This window comes from Stigmatopora nigra, chromosome 8 (assembly GCF_051989575.1).
Source record: "Stigmatopora nigra isolate UIUO_SnigA chromosome 8, RoL_Snig_1.1, whole genome shotgun sequence".
Lineage (NCBI taxonomy): Eukaryota > Metazoa > Chordata > Actinopteri > Syngnathiformes > Syngnathidae > Stigmatopora > Stigmatopora nigra.
In genome coordinates, this window is record NC_135515.1 from 3,523,035 (window position 1) to 3,534,932 (window position 11,898).

Below are 11,898 nucleotides of genomic sequence, written 5' to 3' on the forward strand. Positions count from 1 at the left end.
CATAATTATCAATGTAAACATTTTGTTTGAGGACTGCATGCTTTATTAATTATGATGAAATGAACTCTGCATTTTTAAGATACCGCTTTTTACATCACAGGCACACGTGAACTTGTTCTATCTGAGCTTTACAGTTGGATGTCAGGGGGCAAAAAATGGGCTATTTTCTCCACTTCTGCCGGCGTTTTGTGATCTGAAAGGGTCGTCATTTATTCTGTGCTTCATTTATTTCCATTAGCTTCTAAGCCGTATCGCCATGTTTTTTTTTTTTTTTTTGCCGAGAGCTTCGGCAATACTACAAAGCTCGATGAGGTAAGACGGTTTACAATTAGGACTTGCAAGTGTCTTGTCTTGTCAGCGACCAGTCTCCTTGCAAGCAAAAAAAAATGATTTTTTCCCTCTTTTTTGGTGTGAATTTAGGAATGTCATTTACCTGACACCAACTCAAACCTTTATTTATATTTTAACTGGTTCTGCGACTTGTACACAAGGATGACTTATGACATGTGTGTCAAAGTGGCGGCCCGTGGGCCAAATCTGGCCCAACGGATTATTTTGTGTGGCCCGGGGAAGTAAATCATGAGTGCCGACTTTCTGTTTTAGGATCAAATTAAAATGAAAAGAATAGATGTATATTAAATTTCCTGATTTTCCCCCTTTAAATCAATAATTGTAATTTTTAATCATTTTTTTCAGTTTTTAGTTCAAAAATAATTTTGTAAAACCTAAAAATATATTTAAAAAAACTAAAATAAACATTGTTTTAGATCCATAAAAAAACTGAATATTCAGGGCTTTTAATCCAGTTCTTTTAATCAATTTATTTAAAAAAATCTAAATATTATATCTAAAATGTTCCGGCTCACATCAAATCAAGTTGACGTTAAAGCAGCCTAGTTATCCCAAAAACTGTGGTTACATTACATTAACAAGTTCCTGTATTGCCTATTTCTCCCTATTTTACTATAACTTTAACTCATGTTTTTTCTCCCCTTCTACAAAATTAAAAACAACCAAAAAATAAAACCCATAATCCCATTTAACTCACATTTCTTCCCGCCTTCTTTGGCTAGTACGATTTAAACCCAGTTGCACCTGATAGTCCAGAACATACGGTAATTTAACTTGACGATTTATTCCCAGCATGCAATATAGTGGCGTTAACATTAAGAGCCACTCAGAGTGAGATAAGGGAAAGAATGGTCGGCACACCAGAAGATTTATGGGCAGACAAAGAGACATCTGCGAATCACTGGGGAAATCGGGCCACAAAAGGCATCGTCGCCCTCGTTATCACGGCAAATAGTGGTCGTTTTTCAAGGCCAGGCGCCGGTCGGCACTCAGGGAGCTCGGTGTCCATTTTTGCTTCAACGGAGCGTGAACCGGCCAACGGCCACCCGGATTCAAATGGAGCTATCAACATCTATGACCGAGAGGCACCATTTACTGGCTAAATGGAATTCTGCAGCTACTTTCAATACAGTTGAAGTATTAAAAATGAAGAAGAGGCTTTGATCATTTAAACTAAGGGTGTCCTAACTTTTGTTCTTTGAGTTCTGCTTTTAAAAAAATCAAAATGCAAAAAGGCCAACTTGAAATGTTTTCACTTTCATGAGTAAAAGAGATTGGATTTTGACTCTTAAATATTATAGATCTGTTCATTCATTTACTGTCAAACCTCCCACTTAAAATGGATTAACCATTTACTAGTGAAGAACGTATTTAAATACAAAGCTGAAGGATGAAAAGAGCCACAAGATTGGACGGCTAAAATGAATGCAATAATGACTTGCTAATTTGTGAAGACTTGAGTCTATTTCTAGACTCAAGCCAAACTCTATTTGTCCCAGATGACCACTTCACAATGAGTAAGCAGCTCACAAGAGCACTTTTATAACTCTCCTTGTCATTTTCATCAGTTGCTCTCCCCCCCCAACACCACACCAATGGGCGCTTTACAGAGAGCCTGCGAGAGTGATTGAAAATGTGATTTTCGAGGGGCTCAAATAGTAATCAAGGTGTGTCTTGCATGGGATATAGATGGATATATCTATCTATCTATATCTATATATTTATCTATCTATATCTATAAATTTATCTATCTATATCTATATATTTATCTATCTATATCTATATATTAATCTATCTATATCAATACATAAATATATCTATCTATATAAATATATATATATACACACATCTATATATATACATACATCTATATATACATCTATACATCCATCTATACATCTATATACACATCTATACATCTATATATATACATCTATATATACACATCTATATATATACACATCTATATATACATCTATGTATCTATATATACACATGCACATACACATAAATACACACACATTCAGTAGTATCTCTACTTACTAAATATTTTTTGTAAGAAGAGGAATATTTTTAGATTGAATTAGCAGGCTCAGTTTCACTATCTTTATTATGAGGGCCTAATGAGAATAAAATGAGGAAAGTATACCAATTTTGCTTTAAATATCTTTGCGAAATGAGTAAAAATGGAAGAAAATTATTTATCAAGGCACACAACTGACATCACAACAAACAAAAGCGAAAGGCCAGCTGGTAAGATTGTGATTGCGAAAACTAACACAATCATTTTTTTTAACATTCATTGCCGACTCTGTTTATGGGTGCCATTTCTCTCCGTCCAAATATTTTGAACACCTAACGGCGTGAAAGGCCTCAAACACTCCGAAAAGGCTGACGTTATAATTCCAACTTTCCCCAAAATACAAACACAGTCAAAAACTGTGATTTAAAAGTACTTGCATTTGACAACATCGACTAATCGTATTTCCTAATCTCCTTCCGGCGATAAGGATTTAAAAGCTACGGATTTGCAAGTGTAGAATTGTGTGGTCCGTCCGGCTCGCCGCCTCGACTTTGGTCAAGGACGCGGCGGAGCAATCGGGCGCCACATGGGACGTTGGCTTTGTCACACCGGTGGCGGCCGGTGGCGTGTAATCGACAGCTGAGTGACAGCCTCATCACCAAGCGGGGAAACTCAGGTGCACTGTGATTTGGACATCAGCTCAGTGACCGCTACGGTCTCGACCGAGTCTTCCTTCAAGTCAGGTGTTTGACACATGTCAATGAGAAAAAGACAAGGTCAACCCTTGGAAAAACTTCAGAGTCAAGACCATGAATGGATACTTGGGGACACCAAAATTGGTGACTTTTTGGTTGGGTTGCCAAATAATAGGTTAAATCTGAAATGCCAAGCTGTTATATGAAGAAGAATCATATTTAAATCCCCAAAAATGTCAAGCTTAAAACCTACTATCCAACAATATACATCAATAATAAAAGGCCTAGAGGAATTGACACAATGGTAATCGAAATTCACTTGAAAACTACAGAAAGCAAACTATAAATGGCCCTAAAAATCATCAAAAAGTTTCTCTACAAATGTTATTTTCAAGGACGCAGCTGTGTATGATGACAATAAAGGCTTTTGATTTGATTTGAAGGATAAAAATATGACTAATCTCCTTTATCCTGCCTTTTGATTCAATAAAATCTTATAAATAGTACGTATATACAAAGATTTGTAGCTCAATGTTAAAAAAAAGGGGAATAAAACAGAGTTTTGAACATTTCCTGGGGTCAATGTTGAGCGATTTTTTGTACGATTTTCCTGAAAGCACCACCATTTGTAAATATTCGCCAATATCTTTTAATCGTCTAAATTTGGTGCAAATTGGGGAATGCTAGGTCCAAAATCGGAAATAAAGGCAAATTTCCCAACGTCGACGGACGCGAGAACGCCGACTTTACGCCAACTGACAACAAGCCGCGTGCATTTAAAGTAGAAATTACAATTCCCTTGCGGGTGAACGCTCACTGATGATTTTTTCCCCAAGCCGAAATACTGAAAATGAGGAGCTTTATTATGATGCCTGTTAATGCACAGCGGTAGATCACAGTAGTCACCGGATACCAAACGGAAAAGACTATCGTGATTGCTATGGCAAATTGGTGAGCCGTGGTTTTTGCAACCTAAGTAGGGACGGATAGACGGATATACAACTTCCCTACATTTACATAATAAAAAGAATTAAAATCTGGTGTCACTCTCACTGACGCTGGTAGACGGCGGTCTTTTAAGCTAAAAAATATCACAATTAAAAGGAGAAAAACAATGAATCGTTCATTGAAATCAATCTTGTTGATTGATGGCTGCCATCCATTGCAGCTCTAATGGAATTGTTGTGAAAAGCAGCCTTGACTTAATTAAAATTCATCAAGAATAATCACAGAAAAATTATGTTTGACGCAATGGAAAAATATCTTTTCCCCAAACTCCCCCAAAAAATAATACAACAACTACAACAGGAAAAATAAAGAATACCGTATTTTCACAACTATAAGGTGCACTGGATTATAAGTCGCACCCTCAATGAATGACAGATTTTTATTTTTTTTCCATATATAAAGCACACTGGATTATAAGGCACCCTGTTTATTTTGGAGAAAATTAAAGACTTTTAAGTGCGCCTTATAGTCTTCAAAATACGGTAATCGAGATTTTTTTTAATCCAAAATCAAAGTCCTGACTTCCTCAGCCACACCCTTCATTCGTTTATCACCATAATGAACATTTATGTTGTTCTCTGATCATAAAATCTTCATGAATTGTGACCAAAAGCCTCCTAAATCCACATCTCAATAGAGCTTCCATTTTACGACCTTCAAAATCCAACGCATTGGCGACTTCCTCCATTTAGGTGTGTACTTATTAAGCATCTTTCACTGGCTATTTCCATCTTTTTCCCCATGTTGCCACGGTCGTCCACTAGCAGATGCCAAGGTGGCCTCTGCCGCGGGACGTCCATATTTGACCAGATTATGAGGCGTGATGTGTAAATTAACGGCGGAACCAATGGAGCGGCAGTCTTTTTGGCATTCCATTGAAAAGTAATTGACGTAATTAACTGAGGTAAATTCCTATTTAGGCTGTAATTGAGAGGCGGATGACATTTGAAGTTGACGCAAAAGTGAGAAGCAGTCACCCCGAACCGGACGTTAATGACCTCCGCCGACCGTCCAATTAGTTTTGGCAAAACAACCTTCTCGGCAGCAACGAATTTAGATATTTATTCATTCATTTTCTTAACCGTCTATCCCCGTGGACTTAATGTGGAACACCCAGGATCTGTGACAAAATGATTTTTGAACTAAAAACACAGAAAAAATGACTAAAAAATTACAATTATTGATTTAAAAGGGGGAAAATCAGGAAATTTAATATACATCTATACTTGTCATTTTAATTTGAGCCTAAAACAGAAAGTCGCTACTCATGATTGACTTTGTCGAGCCACACAAAATGATGTGGCGGGCTGGATTTGGCCCCGGGCCGCCACTTTGACACCTGTGCTCTAACCACTCCGCCTACTCGTAGATATTAAAGCAAAAAAGAGTAAAAAGTAGCCAAAAGAACATTTTCTCCCAACTGGAGGCATTATCTGTAGTTATAACAGAATCTGTCAAAAAGAAAACCTTAAAAACAGCAAAAATCCAAACTCCTCTGAGGCCAAACTATTAAAGAAAAGAAGAACAGTAATAGTATAGTGCGAGTGGTTAACACGTCAGCCTCACAGTTCTGGGATCGAAGGTTCGATCTCAGGTCTGTCTTCACTGTGTGGAGTTTGCATGTTCTCCCTGGGCTTGGGTGGGTTTCCTATGGGTACTCCAGTTTCCTCCCATATCCCCAAAAACATGCAACGAGGCTAGCTGGTTAAACACTCTAAATTAACCCCTGAACCTTAACCTTTATGAGGATAAGAAGTACAGAAAATGAATGTAAGAATCCAAGATCCAATGCCTAATACTAAATGCTTACAAAAGTACTTTAAAAAAACACTGTGACTAATCTCCATTAATGCAATATCACAGCAATAAAATCCGACTAATTTCTCCCAAAAACAAAGTCCACTTCCTGAACCAAACCTCCCAAAAAACACCACTTTTCTCAAAGCCAATATCTGCTTCATTTGCATATACAAAAACCAAGAAAACGATTTGTGTCCCATGTTATTAACTCAGAAAATAACTGCAGCGAATGAAGTCATTCATCAGCACTCCCAAAATTAATTTAATTAGACCGACAGACTAATTACTTGGGTGCATTTTTTAGTGGGCGAAAAAAAAAAAGAAAAAAAAAGAAAGCTTAGGCGAAAGCATCAGTGTTTCTTCACCTCGCTTAACACAAGCAAACATCCAGTCAGAGTCAATCAGGTGACGATGACTCAATTTGACGCTTCTCAGCACCTTGATTCTCTTTTCAAACTCAATTTACCCGACGACAACGGCTCTTTTCCCTCCGAGCGACCCCCGTCCGCCCCCGAAACGTATTAGCCAGATTATCGAGAGGCTCGTCGATTCCGGGCGGATAACAAGCTTTTGACGTGTTTGACTCGTCGCTTAGACGGACCCCCGGGGGGTTGCTTTTCATTAGCTTGGAATGGCATGGAGAAGGAGACTTTTTTTGCGCTTTTCATTAGCTTGGAATGACATGAAGATGGAGAGTTTTTCCGCGTGACAACCACCTGCAGTGAACCGTGGCATCCCGCAGGGATCGATAGCCTGACCTGTGATCATTCTATTTGCTGATAGAGTGCCATCGTATAGACTTTTGGACTGGTAATCTTTGACAAGATGCATGGATAGACTGCTGAAATTGATGAAAATACCAACTGTATGATTAAGGGCAGTCTAGCAAAGGAGTGGTTAGCATATCCATTGCACAATTCTGAGATGGATAATTCATAACAGCCAAGACAAACAGATTCAAGGACAGTTTCTTCCCAAGGGCTATCACCATACCCAACTCTAGTTCTGCACCTAGGACCCAGTGTTCTCGTTACCTCTGCGTCCTGCGTCTGATACGCACAGCTTTTCTTCCAGACGCACAATTTCAAGTAATGTGCTTTTTTCGGACGCAAAGAAATTTTTATCAAAAAAAAAAAAAAAAAACACATATATCCGATAGCAAACCAATTTATTCCACATAATCTTTGCGAAATAATTCTCGCGAGACTAGCAGACACTAGCAGACGAAGGAGAGAAAGCGATAGCAAGAGTTTCGTAATAGTGTAAGAAAGATAAAAAATGTTTCAGAAAAAGCAAAACAGTCTGGATAGTTATTTCGCAGTTAAAAATACAACTAGTAAGAAAAGAACTGCAGAAGATTCGATCGATGATCATGAAGCAAAACGGGGGCGGCAAGGAAAAATACGCACATTTCAAAAGACTTTTGGCTGCAAAGAGAGGAGGATCTACGAGCTGAAAGACTAGTACAATGATAAATAAACCCTAACCCTAAACCATATAATAAATAAATTAAATCTGAATGTTTATATATCGTTGTTTATGTTTTATTTGCATCCGTAGTATGTTGGGACTCGTGACAAGTTTCCTGGGACGCACAGTTTTCAGACAAGCGAATCCCTGGGACTCGCAGTGTGCCAATTGTAAAATTATCACTGAGGACCTAATCAAGTCTTATTTGGACTACTTATACTAATTATGTATCATGTTTACTACCTATTTATCTATTACTATTTATTGGTTATATATTTGACATTACTATATATTAATTATTTATACATTTGTTTGTTTGTTGTTGAGTCCATAGACCCAACAAGTTTTGCGTTCTATACAAATTGGCACTGAATGTCTTCAAAATCATGAAACTTGTCCTGGACTTTAGATGGGAACAAGACCACTTCACTCTGCTGATCTCTCTTGGACTACTTATTTATTTATTTACAGTTTTTTTCCTCAAAGCCATCGGGACTCTGAACTTTCGGTAGCACGGCACACAATCCCTTCTGTGTAAACTCTTCGGGGTGAGGTAACATGAGTATTATTTACTGATTGATATATATAGGGGCCAACCTTTCCCTACATTATTTTTATTGTACATTTTCAATAGTTCTAGATATTTGCCAGTCTTAATCATTCATCTTTGAATACTCTTTGGCAAGATCCAAATCTTAAATCGGTGTATAAAAACTTGTCAGAGTGGGATTTTAAAATCAAACCGACAAAAGCAATCACAATTCCAAAAAAGGGCACGTTTTGGCATCTCATTTTTGCTAAATAAATAGTATTCTCTATTTATTTGTCCTGAAGTTAGACTTTTTGACTCTTAGCAAAAAGTTATCAGGACTGAACTGCTCAACAGGGATGGCAACGCTTCCAGAAGAAGACATTAAGCAACTTGCATACATGATTTTGGCTCATCATCTCAAGTTCCAGTGCCCTTTTGGCTTCCGTTATTCCAAGTTCTAACACGGTTTTTTGAGTGTGCTTTAAGTAACTTTATTCAGTTTTTTTCCATCATAAGCCACAAGAAAGTTCAATTCATTTTAAGGTGTATATTGCCAAAAGTTTGACCTTTTCCCTTCGATAACAATATAAAATGTGTGTTTGTTATTCATTTTAATGGCTTAATTATCATTTTCTTATTGTTTTTTGGGGCGTTTCTCACATATTTCCTACAAAATTGTTATCAATATAATTCTAATGGTAGAAAAAAGAACAGTATGAAGATTTTACATAAAAATGCATCTCGACATACGAAATATTCAAGTTACTACAACCAAATTATTCCGTAAGTAGACATACCACTGTATTTAAAAACAAAATAGCATCCTTAGTTACCATTGGTTCAATGATAAACCATTTTTCAACACCGAATAAAATATCAAACTAACCCTATTTTGAATACGTTGCTTTTCATTTCCTAAACTGAAGCAAAGATGTGTAATGTGTAACAAAACCCAACAGAGATTCTTAACATGAAATAAAGGAGCAGCAGGTGCCTGGTTTTTATGATTTAGCTCGACGCCATCTGCTCGCCAAGCAAACGACCGCCAGAGTGGCAAACATGCCGCTTAAGTCCATTAAGGCTTCGGCTGGTGGTGGCGGTAAAAAGGGGGAGAGGGGGGTGTAATTACTGGTGCGCTCCCGCCCGGCGAGCCGTGGACTCAATTAGAGGAGCAACGACAAAATATTAACAGGCTCATTAGAGGGCAGCATGTAAAGAAAATGCCACTTTTTCTGTTTGCTGCCAAGTACAAAGACTATCTAATGATATAACGCTATTGAGGACTCACCTGAGGGATTGGGCGGAGTATCTCAGCAGTTCTTCTTCTACAGGCCTTTCAATCCTACAAGATAAAGGTTAAAGGGGGTTTGAATCTTACACGGTTCTAAATCAGGGGGTGTCAAACTCAGTCTACATTCATGTCAAGTAAGGATCAGTTTAAAATGTTAACTTATTGTCTTGCGCTGTCAATAGTGCTGAAAAATAAGTACTCACAGACAGTTTAAGTGAATTTATGTGATATCTATTGTTGTGAATGGCAGGCAATTAGTTCATTTTGTGTCACTTATTGTCGTTTTAGGGTTATTAAAGGTGATTTAATGTGGATTTTGGATCATTTTCCATTGACTTTTGAGTAATTTTCAGATTTTTGTTCCTATTTTTGGTTGTTTTTGGTGCAATTTCAGGTGACATCCAATTGGATTTGGGCTATTTCAGGATACTTTTTAAACTTTTTAAACGTTTAGACTGCAGGAGGTGAATAAATGAATGAAACTGTGGATAAAAATGTAGTAAAGTGTTCTCAGAACACAAAAATTCTGGTTTTACAGCAAAAAAATGAACAAGTTTGAGTCTATATGCAAAATATGAATGTGTCTTTTAAAAATAGCCCGCAGGCCACACGTTTGACACCCCAGCGCTAACTCCTAACAGTGTCCTTGAACCTAAAGTCGCTTCGAACTTTGATGTACACTATGCATTTTATGCTTCATTCATTCATCCGATCTAAAAAAAAAAAAGTTTAGTGGAAAAAAAAACCCTTCCGTAACAAAAGGATTTGTTTCCCCCGAAGGCTGAATGCAAATGAGCCTGCTCATCTCCCTTTTCCAAACACAGCTGAGAAAACCCGAAGCGCGGAAGAACAATTGGACCAGAACGTTAGGTTAAACATTCCCAGCTGCGTCCTCGTGCCGCTTTAGTGAAGGACAAATACACTATGCAGATTAGACACCAAAAACATCCTATCAGGTGACCAAAAAAAAAGATGACCGTTTCTAAATATAATGACCCCCAACCCCCATGATGCCGACTATATTGGGGGACGTATTCTTCTTGTCTTAGTTGTTTTATTTTACATGTTAATGCCAAAGTAAATTGTGTGTCGAATTCACATAACCACATTTTTTTGTAAGTTTTCCACTTTTTTTTCTTAATTCTAAACATTGAATACTTCACTTTTTCAGTTTACTTCTTTCAGCAATATCTAAAACAGACCTGAATGCCAAAATGGAAATAAACAATATCTAATGGATAGGGTCAAAAAAGCACCCGCCTCTTTTTATTGTTGCATATCAAGTCTAACCTAGTTGAGTGCAGACAGCTTTCAGCACCAAGGACAGCTCCTGTTTTTTTAGCCATGCATTTTTATGCTATATAAATTGCTGTTGTAGAATGTAATAACTAAAAATGCCTTTTCTATAACGAATATGGAAAAGTTTTTAAAAAAAAAAAATATTTGTTAGCACTGGAAGCATTTAGAATTATTCTAGGAAAATAATAATATATACTATAATAAATATAAAGTATACAGTGCATGCTGAAGAGATGAAACGCATGGCTAGAAAAAGACATCCTCTTATTATTCTAACATCCTAGAAAAAGGAAGTGTGCATTTTCATGTCTTGTAAAAAAAAAAAAACATACCTCTTCCTCCATCCTCACAAGTGTCACAGAAGTGGGGGTGCTGGAGCCTAACCCAGCAAACTCTGGACTCCAAGGCGGATGGACAGCCTGCTTTGGTGGCCAGCCAATCACAGTGGATGAATGATACTGTTGAAAAAAGGAATGTCATGAATGGACAAATGAATGTTTGTGGCTAGAATTGAAATGAATGGAATGGTACACACATGAACGATAATGAAAGGATGAAGATTAGAAGCCAGATGAACAGTTGTCTTGGAACGTCAACAAATGGAACATTGCCAAATGGCTGTGTGATGCCACGTCTGACTGCGCTTGTTTCCTATTTGTTGAGTTAGTGTTGGAGCGCAGGTGAGAACACGCGGGACCTGGACAAAGCCGACGGGCCGCTGGACCCGCTCCGCCTTTCCAAGCCCGTTGGCAGAATCTCGCAGGCTTATCGTCTCTCCGCAGAGACGTTGGCTCATTCTTTTACTCCGCTCCAAAATGTCTATCCTCTTCTCTATTTTTTTCCCTGTGAAAATATATGGCAGCAGAATAGGACTAGAGGCAACTGTAGGAGGAAACAAAAGGGGGTCCAAGTTCTTGGTCCAATCCAATTTGACTGGGGGGGAAAGTAACTATTGATGATGTCAATAGGTGCTAGATATGATGACTATATAAAAGTCAATTACTCTCAATAAAAGTGGATGAATTAAGGAATATAAGCAACAAAATAATATTTTCTTATTTTCCATAGCAGTCAAATTGGATTGGATGCCTATTGACGTCAAAAACAATCAGAAATAATCAATTAATTGTGTTATTGTGGCATTTTCAGTTTATGTTGTAACCATTAGCAAATTTTTGCTTTTACAAATTTGGTCTTTTTAGCCACCATACAAACTTCATAGTAGAAAGATCAAAAATAGTTACACGATAAGAAAAAAAACTAAATTTAAGGAGTACTTTGTGTGAGATTTTTTCCTACAGTTGCCACGGTTACAACAATTGTTCCCTTGGAAACAATAGAAAATGAACCAACTGACTATAATATATATATATATTTTTTTTTTCTTCATTCATTTCCTAAAATGAATTAAAAACAACCACAAAACATA

The 11,898-nt window shown here is 37.4% G+C and overlaps 1 long non-coding RNA gene across 1 annotated transcript in view; it reads right to left on the reverse strand.

The window, feature by feature from the left end:
* LOC144201067 (uncharacterized) overlaps nt 1-10,860 on the reverse strand; it is a 31,701-nt gene extending 20,841 nt beyond the window's left edge. Inside the window, exons 1-2 of the long non-coding RNA XR_013327264.1 lie at nt 10,802-10,860; nt 9,168-9,221 (exon numbers count right to left, since the gene is read on the reverse strand). This is a non-coding gene — a long non-coding RNA (uncharacterized LOC144201067). The remainder of the gene's footprint in view (nt 1-9,167; nt 9,222-10,801) is intronic.
* Between the last annotated feature and the right edge of the window lie 1,038 nt (nt 10,861-11,898).